This window comes from Hemitrygon akajei, unplaced genomic scaffold (assembly GCF_048418815.1).
Source record: "Hemitrygon akajei unplaced genomic scaffold, sHemAka1.3 Scf000050, whole genome shotgun sequence".
Classification (NCBI taxonomy): domain Eukaryota; kingdom Metazoa; phylum Chordata; class Chondrichthyes; order Myliobatiformes; family Dasyatidae; genus Hemitrygon; species Hemitrygon akajei.
Window position 1 is genome coordinate 2452618 of NW_027331936.1, and position 17628 is coordinate 2470245.

Below are 17628 nucleotides of genomic sequence, written 5' to 3' on the forward strand. Positions count from 1 at the left end.
GATCGCCGCAATCCAATAAACCCAGGTTCGAGAGATTCACCGAATCCCGTGATTTCAACTGGGGATTCTCTTCCTTAGGTTGCCGGGCTAAACTGGCTTGTTCACTAGATCGTTGTGGAACGAGGGATTCACTTGACCTTCTCCCGTTGTGGTCCAGATGTCGGCGGCATGCACTATCATCCTCACGTGCCGAAGTTTCTTGCCTGTCCTCTTTCACCACGACTTCTCCTTTCATCCAGGGTTCCAGCGAACGTAAACTGGATCTCCCACTTCAAAGTTCCGATGTACGGCATTTCAATCGGACCGCTGTTTCATTGTCTCTCTTACCCGGTCTTCCGGTTCTGTCGCAATAAATCTAATCTGGAATGGAGCTTGCTGTCCGTAAATACCTGTGAGGTGGTTTGTGAGGTTTTCCTGCATCCGGAAAAGAAGCCACTGGATCCAGTGGAGTATGTTCCCATTAAACTTTTGTGTCCCTTGTTCGACAGTCTGAACAGCGTATTCAGCCATACCGTTTGAAGATGGGTGATAAACGAGCGTATGTTGCGATCAAACTCCACTGCCTTGTAAAATAGTTAAAATCCCTTACTTGTAAACGCGGGACAATTATCACAGTATCGGGGATACCATGCGTACAAAATAGTGTACGTAAAATGTTTATCGTCGAAAGGCCGGTCGAAGTTTTAACCCATATATGTCAAACTCAAGGCCCGCGGGCCAAATCTGGCCCGCGGTGGAATTATCTTTGGCCAGCGAGATAATATCTAATTACTATTAAAGCTGGCCCCAGTAATCGAAGCGCCTATGGCGTATGATATGGCTAATGCTGAGTTTATTCAGGCACCATGTTTTCAGGGTTTTTAGTGTTTATTCGGCAGTCTTGCTCGCCAGTCTTCTTCATAAGAAACGGAATTTGTAAAGTGAAACACTTTGTAGTTATAGCAGAGACTGAGACACATGAGAGCAGGCTGAAAAAACGGAGGCAACGAAAGCTGCGTTTGCACGCGTCCGACTGATCCGGCCCGCATGAAGCTGCATTTTGCTCAATCCGGCCCGTGACCTAAAATGAGTTTGACACCCCTGTTTTAACCGCTTTGTCCTCAATCTATTTAAAATTCCCATCGGCGATGACCAGGGAATCCGCGTAGTGATCGTGTAAACGTCTCCAGGGACTGGTTGGCAAATGCAAATGGGAGATGCAAATTTGCCAACTGGTTGGCAAATGGGAGCGTTTATAGGTCGCATGCACGAGCAATGTGCTCGATGCCTTCATCAATTTTCGGCCATCAAACGTAATTCCGGGCCAAAGCCTTCATACGTCTTATGAGGAGTAGATCATTTGCCATTTCAGCGTGCTTTCTTAGACTTCAACTCCTTTATCAATATCAAAATACGTTAGTGTCTGGGAATCCATTTTACCTTCTTGCAACTGCTCGGCAAATAATATTTGGGTTGTGTATTTATGGAATGGTGACCTACATCATCAGTGAAATTCAGCGCATCTTTTTTGCATTGGATTTGATGAGTGCCCTACTGTCAACACTCGAGGAAAGTGGAAGTTGGTTACCAGAACGTAGCTTCATCAGCAATTCCACATTGCTCCCCTTATCACTTCATTTCTTGAATATTGAGATCAGAGCTCTGTGTATCAGTGTGGGAATGTCATGGGAAAAAATCTGGTTAAGAAATTTTATGTATATACAGCTCAGAAGGCAGTTCATCTAAGCGAATAAGGAGTCAGGGTGGTCTTGTGCCGGGGACGTCATATCTTACAAATATAACTGAGATTTTAAAGGAATAATCTCGATGATTTAACGAAGCAGGAAGGTAGGTGGAGTTTGGATGGACTTCAGTAATATTTCTAAGAAGGCTCCCATGGCAGATACAGGGACGCCGAGATGAATTGGCAAACTAGTCACAATATTATCTCGGTAAGTGGATGCAAATGGTACTATGTGTGTGCCTCTCTCTTCCCGGACGCCGGCAATAAGCGGCGAGTGTAGATTTGCTGCTGGGTCCTTTATTGTTTGCAAAACAGTATGTGAACCAAAATGTAAACTTAATGCACTTGGTGAAATAAAATTCTGGGACGACATACAGACCTTCGCAGGGTCACTTTTAGTTGTAACCTTGCAATGCTAGGTCATACCTTTCTGAATGCAGTGGGATAAGTGGACAATACAAGGGTTGTTTGTTATACGTGCATTGTTCACCGAGGCTTTGAGTGGAAGAATTCCGACTCGGTCTTACAGTTGTACGGAGCACTGGTTAAAACAGACTGAGAGCAACGTGTGCCACGCCATGGGAAGGATGTTGTAAGGACTGAGCGATGGTGGATCAAAATTTACCAGATTGTTTCCTGGTCTGTGGGGAAGGGGATAAACTATAAGGAGAAGTTTGATTGTTTCAAGTAGAAAATAAAGTGAAGGGTCCTTGTAGAAGTTTATACAATTAGGAGGAGGTGTATAGACAACAACTTTGTCTTTCCCTCGTCAGCAGTGGCTAAAACTACAGACACATGAATACACAGATCGGAAGATATTCTCTTTTCACCCGGTGCTGCGTGTTTATGTCTACAGCAGACGTGCTGGATGCAGGTGATAATAAAATAATGGAAACGTGTCTGGATTAACAGAGGTAGAGAGGGATACGGGCTGTATTATGGCTCTGGGGATTGGCATTGGTCGCCATAATTGAGCTGGGATAGAATCTATGTAATAATGACTCCCCGCTGCAACCTACAAGAAGATGGCTCTGTCACAGCCGTGACCGCGGCGTATCTCCGGTACCAGTATAAAGGTCACTGCGGTTGCTCCACCTTTACCCGAGTTACGCTGCGGCCAAATGAGCCCTGAGCGTCAACGCAGCTTTGAAGCGCAACGAGTGAATGAGCGATCAGGTGCCTGGACTGTTGATGACGTCACGGTTATGAAGGACGCACCTGCACGGAAATGGAGTGTTCTTTATTCCAAGTCAATTGAATGACGCGACCCATTATACATAAAACCCAAATATACATCGCGACCCAATGACGGATGCCCGATGCGGAGAATTAGTGGTTAATGAACTTTCGACATTTAGGAGCATGTGCTTTGCTTTATTTGTATTTTTTAACCAATATTAAAAACAAAGTCCAAGGGGATTTTAACACCAGCCGCATGTCTTCTCTAAACTTAGCTTGGATCGCTGTATAAATGCAGGTGTTCGTGCAGGAACTCAGGTACATGAGCATATAGCCAGCTTCAGTGGCGACATAGGCAGAGTCGGTGTAATCGCCGTCATAATGCGCGGTCCCTGCGAGTCGGGTGGTCATAAAGCTCACGGCGACCGTCAGCCACAACAGAATGAAACTGCCAGATACACTAAAGAGTAAAATGATGGATTTCCGGCGGCCTTCCATCTCGGGATCCTTCTGCGCTTGACTGCTGTGACCGCGCAGTCCGCGCCGTACTTTACTGGCTAATAAAATGCATCTCACTGTCAGACAGTTAAACAGGGCTATCAGAACGAAAGGTAATATAAACGTTAACATACTCTGCAGAAAGGAGAATGCGACTCCCGCAACTGACGACCTGAACCACGAGCTCGTCTGACAGCCCCATTGAATACCGTTAACTATACGCACAGGTTAGACTCAAATAGAAACGGGACCCTCTGTAAATGCACCAGGAGCGGCACCGTTATAATGCCAGCAACAGCTGTTCTCGCTGTGCAATATTTCGCTTTAAGCTTCTGACAACAGATCGCTACAAACCGATCGGCTGTGAACATGACAGTGTACCAGACCGAGGTTTGCAGGCTGGTCGACGTGAAGTACAGGACGACCTTACAGGCAGATGTGTAGGACAGGAAGGAGAATGGAAACTGGTACATGTCGATATGATACGCAATTACACAGACCATCATCACCAGGAGATCTGCCGTTGCCATGGCGACCATGTAGTGGGACATACATTTGGAAAGGCCGCAATTCCCTCGGGAGAGGACCACCATCGTCAGTAGGTTAGCTAGGGAAAGAGTCAGAAATTGTGAGTTACAAACAGGGAGAGGAGAATTGTTCTCAGAATCCAATGTGAAAATACTATTCCGACAGTGATCGGCAAAATTACTGCCGCAATGTGTTCCAAGACAGAAGAAAATCTTCCAATTCAGAGAACTAAAATTGATAGGAGCTGAACGTGCATTTGCTCTGGGTTCAGTTGCTGGTGAAATGCTCTCGATTTCCCTTGGCGATGTAACCGAGAGGGGGCAACACTGCTGCTCATTCGCCATCACAACTCAGAAAAATAGGAGAGATCACCAGCTTCCCCCATACCTCCCTTGCGCCCTACATTCCCTACCCGTGCGATAGTCATTTCGATGACTCCAACCCTCTAAGCCCCATTCAGACACCAGCTGTAGGGAATGAGAGCCGTGATAGAGCTGAACCCAGTAGCTGCAGGAGGGTCGGCTGATGTGCAGCCGACAGATTCCACTCATTACTATTGAGCCAGTACTGGCCACCAGGTCACCAGTCCCAGGGTGAAACCGATGCACTCGTTCCCTCGGTTTAATCAATGAATGAGGACAGGACCCAGTGAACAGGATCGGAATTCACTGACTCGCCTATTGTCGCTTCTACACAATCTAGCTTAAACTAGAAGAGTTTCAGAAGCGTCTACCAATAAATAAGCTCTTCCACTTAGATATATCTGCCATTTGGATCCCATTCATTGTCAGCTTAAAGGTGCGATAGGGAGAGATTAATTCAAATCTCTAGCTGGACACCCCATTCTTGTGTTAGCTATATTTACTATAATTCCCAACTGGTACGGGTAAGACATATAATCAAAGGTTTGATCGGAATTCCACAAAGGGGGGAGGGAGTGACAGCGAAAGAGCGAGTGAGCGAGAAAGAGAGAGAGAGAGAGAGAGAGAGAGAGAGAGAGAGAGAGAGAGAGAGAGAGAGAGAGAGAGAGAGAGAGAGAGAGAAAGGGAGGGTGGGAGAGAGACAGAGACACAGAACGACAGAACGGGAGAGAGGGAGGGAGGGAGGCGGAGAGAGAGACAGAGACAGAGACAAATAGTTCAGCTACGGCGGCAGTTTGTACAATCCACAGCGTTCCACAATTCGTTCTGTTCCACTGCTCATTCACCAAAATTTCGGTCACAAAATTTATTTCAATCTGCGGTATCAAATTTCCGCTGGCAATGTTCAACAGCGGAGAGGATTGATCTCTCTGAATTTCAGCAGCATCGTCTGCGATGAACTTTGGAGGCGGGGGTGGCAGTGAACTTGATCCTGGATCAGCGTGGAGAGCGGAGACGACCCTTTCAGCAGCAGTAGTCTGCCGTGTCTCCGCGCTGGGTTGGTTTCGCCGATAAACAACACCCAGTGAAATGTCTGTTAATGGAGGACCGTCCATAACATTTCAGACAGAGGATGTGTCGACTTACCCGGAACACCGAAAGCTGCGAGAATAGAGTAAAAAACAATCCTTACATGCCGGATTGTTGGTAGAGCCATTATCGGGTGTTGTACAAAATGTGCCGCACCCCTTCCCTAAGCGCCACTCGCCTGTGCTCTGAGCTCTCTGCCCTTTTATACCTTAATCTATGTCCCGTTTAAAAAAAAACAACAGCAGCAAAGATTGCACAATAACTCCAGCTGGTTACAGTCAGTTAACAAACAAGGTACCGTCTCTACTTTTGTGCTTTCTCGGCACCACAGGGAATATTGAAAGCTCAGTCCATAACGCCTTCTGGTAAAGTATACAATCAGAAAGTTTTTAAAGCTGTTCCACGCAATCTGTATTGAAATGCCAGTCATGACCTGTCACCTACTTTATTGCTGCCTTCACATTCATTTTATTTGATATTAATTGAATGACATCTCCCTCCATATCTCTCAAAGCAAATGTTAGCTTTGAGTCAGCTCACGATTTATCCTGAAACCAACACCACGTCATATGAACATTAGAGGGAGCTTGCACATTCTGCATTAGTTGCCCAATGTAATTGTAGACAATACAGATTTCATCACCTCATTCCAACTTTGTCCATGCTTCTTCAGTCACAATGAGCTCAGCAGCCCATTGTGCAGGCATGATTGACACTGACAGTACGAAATGTATCGAAGTATCCCTTCACTGTTAACGTTAAAGGCTTAAAATCTCCACTATAACCCTTGGGACAAATATTACCAATACCGAATGGGCATCGGCTTTTCTAGTTCCGAATAAGGTCTCAATAAATGACGGTGCATATTATGGATCATCATTGGCTCCTCATTTCCATCATCAGAATCGGAACCAGCATCACGTTTACTATCTCCAGTAAACGTCGTGAGATGTCTGAATGGCGCAATACGACCAAAAGCGCTAAAATAAACAATAAGAAATAAATAAGTAAGAGAGGTAGCGCAAAAATAATGCAAACAGTGACGTAGTTTTTTTTTTAATTTAGAAAAGCTTAGAAATAATTTAGAAAGCCGGTGCTTGAAGAGAATAAGCTGAACTAAGATAACCATATAACGATATAACAATTACAGCACGGAAACAGGCCATCTCGGCCCTTCTAGTCTGTGCCGAACGCTTACTCTCACCTTGTCCCACTGACCCGCACTCAGCCCATAACCCCCGATTCCTTTCCTGTCCATATACCTATCCAATTTTACTTTAAATGACAATACCGAACCTGCCTCTACCACTTCTACTAGAAGCTTATTCCACACAGCCACCACTCTCTGAGTAAAGAAATTACCCCTCGTGTTACCCTTTAACTTTTGCCCCCTAACTCTCAACACATGTCCGGATATACGAGGCTTAGCGAATATTTTGGTGATACTGACGACAACTGCCTGAACTGTTGCACAGCCATGGACAAGGATATGAGCAGAATATATTGGTAAGTGTTTAATTTTGGAGGAGAACCCATCATGATGCTATGAGGCAGGAACCTGGGGATGTAAGCTAGGAACGGATGTGTTCACGGAAATGCCCAACGTTAGTGTGTCCTTGCTTGGCGTTCTGGGTAGGTAAGTCCCACTGAGGTAGGGAAAGTATGCTAACTCGAAGGGGTCATGGCTGTACCGAGATGTGGAATATCCATTCCCGAGGAATAATGAAGTATGCTTAAGGCTTAAGAAGTGGAGATCATCGGAGAGGTTTCTGGAGAGTTACAAGGTCCCCAAGAAGGAGCCAAACAATGGACGTAAGTGTTAGGAGTGTACATTGGCGAGGAGGAGAACAGGAGGACGAGAGCGCAGAAGCGATGAAGGATACAAGAGGAAAGATACATGTGCCTGCAGTCGGAGGCAGTAGTCGAGGTCGTCAATGAATGATGTGCTTCAGTCTTCACCAGTGCAGAGGTTCCCAACAGATTTTATCCCGTGGACGAGTACTATTAAACAAATACTCCGTTGAGCACAGAGTAGGAATCCCAGAGGGAATTTGATGAATGTGGGGGCAGCGTGAACAGGCTGACATGCTGGAATATGTCAAGGTTTCGAAGGAAGATGCATTGGAGATTTTGAGGAGAATGAGGATAGATAAGTCCCCGGTAGGGAAAGGAATATAGCACATGTTACTAATGGATGTCTGGGAAGAGATTGCTTCGGGTTTGGTGATTATCTGTGCGTCCCCACTGGAATAGGTGCGAAGCATTAGATGGTGGGAGGTTCTGACAAATATCACTATTTTGTTCAAGAAAGGTTCCAGGATTAACCCTGGGGATAATAGACCAATTACTCTTACTTCAGTGACGGGCAAAATTGGGGAGAATTTCTGGAGATACGTTTAGGAACTCCTCAATTCTCGGCACATCGACCTGTAATTGGAAATTAGATGTCCTCACTATTCATAACGAAACGTTGAAACGAAGCAAGTGCGCATCAAATCCCTAAAACTTCAACACAGGTACCCGCAGTGGTGTGTACGGAGCCCACGTCTCTACTCTCTCTCTCTCTTCGCCCATCACTGCACTCCCGCTCTTGCTACAAACTCCGTCATCATAGTCGCAGAGGACACAACAGGTACTGGCCTAATCACAAAGACTAATGAATCTGCATATAAAGAGGATGAACCTCAAACTTCGACCAGCATTAAGGTGACAATAGAAATGGTAATCGACTTCAAACATGCAAGAAGTCTCGAACAAGCCCCGCTATCCCTAAATGGTGACGTAATGGGGAGTGGTCAGAGGTTCAGGTTTTTGGGGATGAATACCACCGAGGAGCTCTCTCGGTCCATCAGCAAAAAGCTCGTTAGCAACAGAAGCACAACAGTGACTCTACTATATGAGGTGATTAGTGAGAGCTAATCTGTCTCAAAAATAGCTGGTCAACATTTTATGTGCGATAGAGAGCATACTGACACACGCAATGACAGTGCTGTACTCTTAATCCAGCGAGACAGATTGAAAACCATTCAAACGGTGGTTTAGGACGGCTCCAAACATCTCTGCGGCTCAACTCCCGGATGGGAGAAAATCGAACTCTCGATGCCTACGGCAACAGTAAAGACCCACTCGATCCTGACACTGTTTGTTTAATTTCCTGCCATCTGGTAGGAGATAGGGAAACATCTTCACCATGGCCTTAGATGGAAATTTCATCCCGAGGGCCGTTTTTCTGCTGTATAATGCTGCGCCCTGCCTGGCCAATGGCCCGTGAGTGCTACCGAAATCATTTGTTTATATAAATAAAGTATTTGTCTTGTTTTAATGAATCCATACCGCACGCATTGCAAATATCTGTTTTGCCCAGGCTGGAGCAGCGCCGCAATTTTGTTGTTTTCAGCCGTGACAATAAAGTTCAATTGTATTCTATTGATTTGCCGAAGCACAGACTGATTAGGGATAGTCGACAGGACGTACAGAAGAGCAGAACATGTCTCACGAGCATAATTGAATGCCGTGAGGAATTGCCAAGACATATTGATTAAAACCGAGGACTGGAGATTGTGAATATGGATTTTATAATGGCCTATTCGCCCAACGATAAGCTCATTGAGGAGGGTAGGAGGCATGAGTTCCTGTGTTCCAATTACCTGTGCGGATTCAGAATTGGATTGGCCGCAGAAGGCAGAAGCTGTGCTGGTCTTCATTAGATAGGGGAATGAGTGTATGAGCCGTGAGATAATTTTGTAACCCTATAAAACCCTGCTGAATCCTCACTTTCAGTTTTCTGTTCCGTTCTGATCGTCATATTATAGGAAGGATGTCGAATCATTAGAGATGGAGCAGAGGAGATTTACTGTGATGACGCCAGGATTATGAAGAGAGGTTGAGCGAGCTAGAGGTTTGTTTCAGGAGTTCAGAAAATAAGCTGTGACGTTGGAAAGGTGTAGAAAATTATAAGAGGCAGAGACCGATTGTACAGCAAGAGATACTGTATGTTTCCCAGGCAGAAATGGCGAATACATGGAGGCATAACTTGATGGATTTGGGCGGAAAGTATTGTGGTGATGGCAGAGGCATTTCTTTTACACACTGAGTGGTGTGTACGTGTAGCGCTCTGTACTCAGTGACGTAGTGTCGTATCCGTTAGTGACATTCCACAGACTCTCAAATAGGCAGGTAGCTGAAGGAGAAAGATGAGGGCCATGTAGTAGGAAAGGGTCAGATTGATAATGGAACAGACTAAAATATGGGCACAACCGAGTTCCTGCGATGCCATATTGTTGTAAGCTTTATGCGATCATGTGTTAATGAAACGTTCAGGGAGTGTCTTGTGACCAGGTACCTCCTTATTGGTGCCAGCAATGCAAAGTGCTCTGGATCCTGAGGGTCCTTAATGATGGATGCCGTCTTCCTCAGACATTGCTCTTTGAATATGGGGGGAGCCTGATGCCATTGCTAGAGCTGACTGACTTTACAACACTTTTTGACTTTTTCCGATGTTCTGTATCAGCGCCTCCACACCTGACGGGATTGAACAGCCCGCATACTGTCCAGTGTATATCTCTAGAAATTTTCTGGAGTCTTTTGCACATCACATATCTTCACAGACTTTGACATCATTAATCATCTTATACTTTTTCGTAATTGCCTCTTCTCCAGCTCATCATCTGCAGAGCAGTGGACGGGAAATGGAAATGGAAACCTCTCGGCCTTTCCACTGCTGACCCATCGATGAAGACGTACATGTTTACAGTTCAAACTCGGAAGTGCATTTATTATCAAGGTATACTTTTTTCAACATTTATATCCGGCTCCTTACAAATAACCACAAAACAAAGAAAGCCAATGGAACCGGTTAAGAAAGATGACGGTCAAACCCCCAATGTACAGAGAAAACAATCCGGAATGGCCAATGCTGCAAACGATAAACCTCACCAAATAACTTTCAGGACTGAAGTTCAGGAAAGTGAATCCCTTGACAGGCAGGTAGCCAGACATTGCAAAAACCGTTTCAGGGATATGTCCCTGCCTCAGTTCAGTGCAGCACCGAGTAAACGTCGCGGAGCACCGAGCCGAAGCGACACGTCCCTCATCCAATCTGGTCCGTCGTTTAAAACGTCCAAACATTGCGTCGTTCCTGTTTTCGGTCCCGGGCCCTTGTGCTTCAAAAATCTCTCGGGCCTGGCCTCACCGCCTCGGTTCTGCTTGTTCCGAAATTTCCAATTCGGCCCCACTTCAAAAACGATCTAATCTCGGATCTGTCCTCGGTCTCGAACACGGGGTCGGACTCCGCCTCGCCTTTGTACTGCCACATCGAATCGCCTCTAAGTCCGCTCCAGCAATGGCTGCACATTGGCTCTTTCTCGGATCACCGACCTGGACCCCGACGGCTAGATTCGGCCTTCAAAGAAGCACCGTCCAGCGCTTTTGAGCTTTCAGTTCACACGCAGAAATGCCGGTTCATACAGGCGTTCCGAAGCTCAGCTCCGAATGGAAAGATAGAGCCTTTTGTTTGCAGCAATCGTTTACCAGGAAAAAATTATAAAAATATAATATTTGGGCTGTTTATTTATGGAATGGTGACTTACATCATCGGTGAATTTCAACACCTCTGTTTTGCATTGGATTGATGAGCGTCCTACTATCGACACTCGTGGAAAGTGGAAGTTGGTGACCACTGTCCAGAACGTAGCTTGGCCAGCCACATCCTGATCAATAGGAAGAGATCGGATACTGTGGAACGTTTTGGTTTGGATGGAGGCCGAGTTCGGCAAACACTGGCCAAGTGCCCTTTCTTTTGGCAAGTAGAACTTAATGAGTCTTGGTGTCAACAGCCAGTAGGCTTCTGGTGAAATTCAGCGCAACGGTAACATCGGAAATCCCGGAGTATAATTCCTGTGATTCTTAGCTAAGGACACATTGTTAACGTCAGTACCATCTGCCGCCCTTGTAGATGATGTCACAGCTCTTTGTACTTGGCACTCTGGCAACAAAACTGCATTTTTATCCGCCGCTTCGATGCCATTTGTGATATCAAAGGCTGATTGAAGTGAGAGCTCTGATTCTGCCGATAAGCGACGCTGAATGCGAACATCACTCTGACGAGTGAGCTATCTTATATCATAACTCCTTGAACAGCAACGTAAGCACAAAGTTCAGTCAGTTTTCTTAATTCAGCAAAAAACGTTGCTAACGATTCATCTAGCTGAAAACGAGAGCTGAATCTAACGCGATGCACAATATCTTTTCGCGGTGTGCTACATGCAGCGCTGAAATAACGACACGCAGTCGGTGAGCTGCAGTTTGCAAAAGAGATTTATTCAAACTTCGCGGACTCGCTTTAAAGTCTTCCTGATCCCGCTCTCCCCGGGCGGGAATGCTGTAGGGGGCACGTATTCACAGTCCCGTCCCGCGCGCGGGTTTTTCCCCTTGCTGGTGAAGCAGGCTTGGCGCCCTTTTTGGGACCAGCCTCTATTCCGGCGCGCGCCACTTTGTAAGCCGGTTCGAGTGCGCTGGGAAGTGCGTCGCAACAGTCTAATGGTTTAGGATTGTAATGAGATACAATTAATCTCAGAAGTTCCTCAGAAAATTTCAAAGAAAGCAAATCGAGATTCATCAAACTTCGGACGATGTTGTTTGTTTCCAGTCTGCATAAACCGAGCAAGATAGTAACCTTTTGATTGGCTCAGTGATATTGTTTGCCGCGAAGAACTAGTCAAATTTTTCAACGCAAACCTCGTTGTCTGTGAAACACAGTGTTACTGAACTTGTCCAATTATGGCCACTGTTCAAATGTGAACATAGATTCTAAAAGAGCGAGTGTCACAGATCGCATCCTCGTCACCATTGTTTTACGTAAAAATATTAATCGTATCCAGTGCAGCCGAACAGGTCTGCTTGACTCGTAATCACGCAGAAAAAAAAATTAGCACCCTCACACGCACAGAATTTGTAGGCCAAACGTGAATTGATAGATTGAGAAGCCGGCGACATCGACCCATCCGGTGAAGTCACATGACAGTCTGACAACGCCCACACGGTAGATGGGATACTCCACTCTCACCTATATAACCCTCACTTCCTCACTTGTAACCCCATTCTCCCTTTGTCTTGTTATCCCTCTTCCTCTACCTCTGTCTCAGCATTCACTTTCACCCTTCTCACACTCTCTCTCCCCCTCCTTTCCCAACTTCCTCTCTCCCAGCTCGCTCCCCACCTACTGTATCTCTCGACCTCTCTCTATTCCGCCCCTCTCTGCGTCTCATTCTATCCATTTCTCCATTCACCACGGCGAGTCCCTCCCACTCCAACCTCTCCCGACCTCTTTCTCTCTCTCACGGGACCGTGAGTGTGGTCACGGTGACTTTTATGATAAGCTGTTTCGAGGAGCTGATGATGTCCGTCCTCATCTGCACCGTCAATTGCAAGAACATCGAATGATTCACGGAAGAGGCTTCTGTGGTGAGTAGGATTTTTCAGTGTACGAGGTGTGTGTGGGGAGAGATGAGAGAAAGAGGGCAGAGATGCAAATGAGTGATGTGGAGAGAGATGGAAGAGAGAGGGGATGATAGAAAGGGAGAGAAAAAACTGAGAGGTGTGGTGAAGAAAGGGGTGTGGGGAGGAGACGGTGGAGAGGAAGCGAGAAAGGGGGAGAGAGGTGGGGTGATGGCTGACACCGGGTGATGATGGTTGTACTCATCTTGTCCCCTCTCTCCACCCCTTCCTTTTCACCACTCTGCTCTGCAATCTCTGACCGTTCCGCGTCTCCCTGCCGTGGATTGTCGTCACCCATGCCAACCAGTCCGGAACTACAGACCTCGTCTCCATCTTCTCCAGAATACACGCCTTCACTCGTGCCTTCGACGGAAGTCTCTGACGATCCCCTCCCACTCCACCGTACAGTCTGATGCAGTTGAGGCAAACGGCGTGAGAAGGGCAGCCAAATAGTAGGGCGGGGTTCGGAGACCGGTTAAGGATTCTGGTCTCTCCTCGTAACCACCTTCCTCCCCTTGCGCACCCCAGATCCAACCATGCTGTGAGTTGACCACTCCGCCCTCGCCATCCCGTCACCATCGGCTCGGCTTTACTCGTCGTGCATCGTATTCTCACCCAGCGGTCATTTTGTGATGGAAATCTGACCTTAGCTTCACCCCACTGCCATTCCCCCTTACTTAGTCACTGCCCCACCTCACCGTCCCGTCATTCCTGATTCCCTCCACCCCATTATTGCCTTTGTCCTCCTTTGAGTGAGACACTTGCCCACGTTCACTGTCCTGTCACTCATCACTGCGTCCCGTTACTCCTGAAGAATTCCACTCTCTGTCCACTCTGTCCACTCTCTGTCCACTCGCTAAGCTCTCTATCACTTTCCATCTCATCCTGGCTGACGGCCAATTTGGGCTGGATTCTCCTACTATCTTAGAAAGACTTTCACCGTCCGCACATTCCTCTCCCTGTTGATTCAATCCCAACTAGCCCATCCCCACTCCCCTTTCCATAGCCCTCCTCTCTCACAGCTGTCCGCCTAAACTTTTGCAAGCAGCCATTTTGTGACAAGAAGTGCCGACCCTCTCAACCACCTCTCCACCAATAGGTGAGTCACTCCCTCACGTTCACCGTCGTCACTTTCCTCCGCGCCAGTCACTTGCAAAACTCCACCCTCCCACGCCCCTCGATCCACGCACCACTTCGATGTTGTACATCTTTCGCTGGTTGACTGATATTGCGTGTTGCCAACTTTCACACCTCTCTCCCAACTCTACATCCCTCTATCATCCACTGTCCTAGTCGTTCCATCAGTCCCGTCATTTTCCTCCCCAGCCGCTCGCCCTCTCTCTGGCGGTACCTCATCCTGGATAGGGAATATTTTGTGATGGGAACTTTCGCTCCCCCACTCGCAACCTCCCTCCGTCTTTGAGCAACTCGCTGGGCACCAGCCAGGACAATTTGGCGGCGATAGAGAGGATAGGGAATGGTCAGAGAGCCGAGTGTTTCAGGAGTAAAGGGACGGAGTGAGGAGTGACGGGACAGTGAGGGTGGGGCAGTGATTCACTGAAGAAAGGGGGAAAGGGAATAATATCATGGAGGGGATCAGGTGCTCAGCTCTCCGTCCCATCCACCCTGACCGCGTCACCGACTCCTCACTCTCCATTATCCCCTCGTTCCCTCCCTCTCCCATTTGCTCCCGTCCATCTTATGCTAGCCAGCGGCTGATCTGGGAAGCAGGCACTCTCACCACCCACCCATCTTCAACTATTGAATAAGTTACTCACCACTATCGCTCTCCTCACTGTCCTATAATTCCACTACCTAACCGTCCTTTCACTCCTCCCCGTTCTGCCATTGGATTATCCACGTTGGTCTCCATTTTCTGACAGGAACTTTCGCCCCGTCAACAAATGTAAGCGAATCAGCGGCCATTTTAGTTCAGTCCGTCACTCTCTCCCAGTCAACAATTTAAATCGGCCCATTAATGTGCCACTCCATCCGTTTTGGCCATTTTATACCGGTGGGTCTCTCCCTACCTGTTGGCTGCTTTCAGACTGCCCGTCTCTTCTTCCGTGTCGGCCATTATAACAAAGGAGACAGGGACTATTTCCGGTCGGCCCGCCATTACTTCTGACTTGTCAGTTTTACACTCCGTTCCTGGCCTCCACTTTGCTGATAGTGTATCCCTCCCTCCCGGGTCCGCGAGTCATTCCCTCCCTGGTGACAATGTTATGTCGGCGAGTCACTCCCTCCCCACTGATAATTTTATATTCTGGCTTTAATCCATCCCTGGCTCCTATTTTAATCAACAAGCAACTGGCTCCATGGTGATCATTTTCAATTAATCATACCCACCCTGTCGGCCATTTTAACTCGGGTTGTCACTCCCACCCTTGTATCACTCCTTCCTTGTACCTCCTTGCCAGCTTCTTTAAAGTAAGTGACCCCGGCCATCTTAACTGCGTGCGTGACTGCCTCCCGAGTGCCCATTACAACAACAGTGATGACTTTCAGCTTAATTCCGCCCATCGCTCAATGCAATTTACACTCATCCAATGTATTCCTCCTTGGAGGAAGGATGTAATTCTGAATCTTTATAAGGCATTGGTCAGACCGCAGTTGGAATATAGTGAACAGTTTGGCTCCCTGATGCAAAAGCGAATATGTTGGCATTGGAAGCGGTCCAGAGGACGTTCGCGAGAATGATCCCGGGAATTTCAAGGTGAAATATGAAAAGCGTTTAATGAGTTTGTACTCTCTGTAGTTTCGAAGAATGACGCGCTGATGCCATTGAAACTTGTCGATTATTGAAAGGCCTGGGTATAGTGGACATAGAGAGGATGCTGCTGGTCGTGGAGAAGTATAAGAAGAGAGGAAGCAACCCCAGAATATAAGGACGCCCATTTAGAACAGAGATAAGGAAGGACTTCTGTAGCCAAATGGCTAGGAATTTGTGGAATTTATTGCCACAGATAGCCGTGGAGGCCGTCAATCGATGTATTAAAAGAGGTGATTGACAGTTCCATAATCAGTAAGAGGGTCACGTGTGACGAGGAGAAGGTAGGAGATTGGGGTTGAGAGGGATAATGTATCAGCCATTCCCGATGGTCTCAACGGTCTAATTCCTTTCCTAATGCTATTGTTTTATGGGCAAATTTGGAGACAACTTCTAATTGTGAACATTATTTTTCATGACTCACAAAACAAACTATCTGGTAAACACTGTAGATCTGGATGTTTTCCAACCGATGGCTCCTCAGATACAGAGGTCGCGACGAGGGTGGGATTCGAACCCACGCGCGCAGAGCACAATGGATTAGCAGTCCATCGCCTTAACCTGTAGGCCACATCGTCTGTTCTTCTATCTCTTCTGTTCCAAAGTTATGAACTTCTTCACAGCACGTAAAATCTCCGCTTATGTTCTACACATTTGTTTTCAGATTCCACCTCTATTTAGTTTGCCTGTAATGCTTATTGGAATTCATGGACATGGGGAAGGAAGGCTTACGGAGATAGATGCTAACCACAGCAAAAACAGAACTAGCTATTACTGGCATTTCAGCCGCTACCGCCGTGCTATGCCAGATTGATCGATTCAGTGCTCTGTAACTCTGAGAAACAGCGTGTTTCGAGCTGTACGGTGAGATAGCACTGTATCGAAGTAAATATACGTCTAGTGGCTTATTTATCATGTTGTCTGACTTCAAGAAAACGGATATTATAGTTAATTCTCATCCGGCTCCAAAATAAACGGCTTTTCGTGTATTGGCAATTGTAAGAATCCGATAGCTACTAAACTAGAGAAACACTGAAGCGCACCCAGCACTGCCTGAGGCAGCAGATCCCAATGTCCTAACCTTCACCGACACAAACGCAGGCCGGTCGGTTCTGGCGTCTGCAAGTGCTGGCTGAAATATAGAAGATAGCACGCCTCTCTATCAATGACGAATTCATTTTATTGGACCATTTTCGTTTATTCCAATCCCAGAATATAAGACCGCCTCAAAAGTCTGTGGCGTGCGTCTTTACGGATGGCTTTTTTTGGTAAGAGAAACAGTGAAACAGAATATTACATTTAAACGAAAGTTGCAAAATTTGGTGATATTAACAACCGTAGTCGAATGTTCATCTGGGATGAAAACACTGCGTTTTAAAATTACGTTTAGATCGGTCAGCAGATGAGTCATCGCGCGGAAATGCCTGACGGCAATTCGCACGTTTCGCATTTCTTGCTGAAGACGATCGTGTGGCCTAATGGGTAAGGCGTCTGAATTCGAAGTCATCAGAAGATTGCAGGTTCGAGTCCGATCACGGTCGTTTTACCAACCTGACTGTTTTGGTTCCATTCTGTCACCCACTCTCTGCAGCACATTTGCCTCATGTGAAACAACTGCACGCACGGGGATTAACCAGATTACTCCGCCCTGCTGGGAAACGGAGCGAAATATCACGTCTTCATTATACGCAACATATAATGTTATGTGTCGCGTCTGTGATGTACTTCTACAAAAACTTACATACACAACGCGTTGAAGCTTCTCAAACTTTCGGGACGAGCTGATGTTTGGGAGGTGATATGTACTTCACATTGACCTCCGTTTCCGACCCTACCTTTTCTGAACGAATTTTCAACCCCGCACTGATAATCACTTCTCCCGTCTCGAAATCCTCCTCTAATTCTTGGACAACCCGATCTAACTCTCTGCCTCCCCGGACGTTTTCATCTCTACCTGCCGACGAGACATTATCCGGCTCTACATT

The 17628-nt window shown here is 46.8% G+C and overlaps 2 protein-coding genes and 1 non-coding gene across 3 annotated transcripts in view; all 3 read right to left on the reverse strand.

Moving 5' to 3' along the window:
• Positions 1 to 17628, reverse strand: part of LOC140721129 (NACHT, LRR and PYD domains-containing protein 3-like) — a 752838-nt gene that overhangs the window by 521413 nt on the left and 213797 nt on the right. The gene's annotated exons all lie outside the window — the stretch shown is intronic.
• The window catches only part of LOC140721127 (NACHT, LRR and PYD domains-containing protein 3-like), a 301993-nt gene that overhangs the window by 104050 nt on the left and 180315 nt on the right, over positions 1 to 17628 (reverse strand). The window lies entirely within an intron of this gene.
• trnas-gcu (transfer RNA serine (anticodon GCU)) lies at positions 16140 to 16221 on the reverse strand. Its single transcript has one exon. It is a non-coding gene; the product is annotated as a tRNA-Ser (tRNA).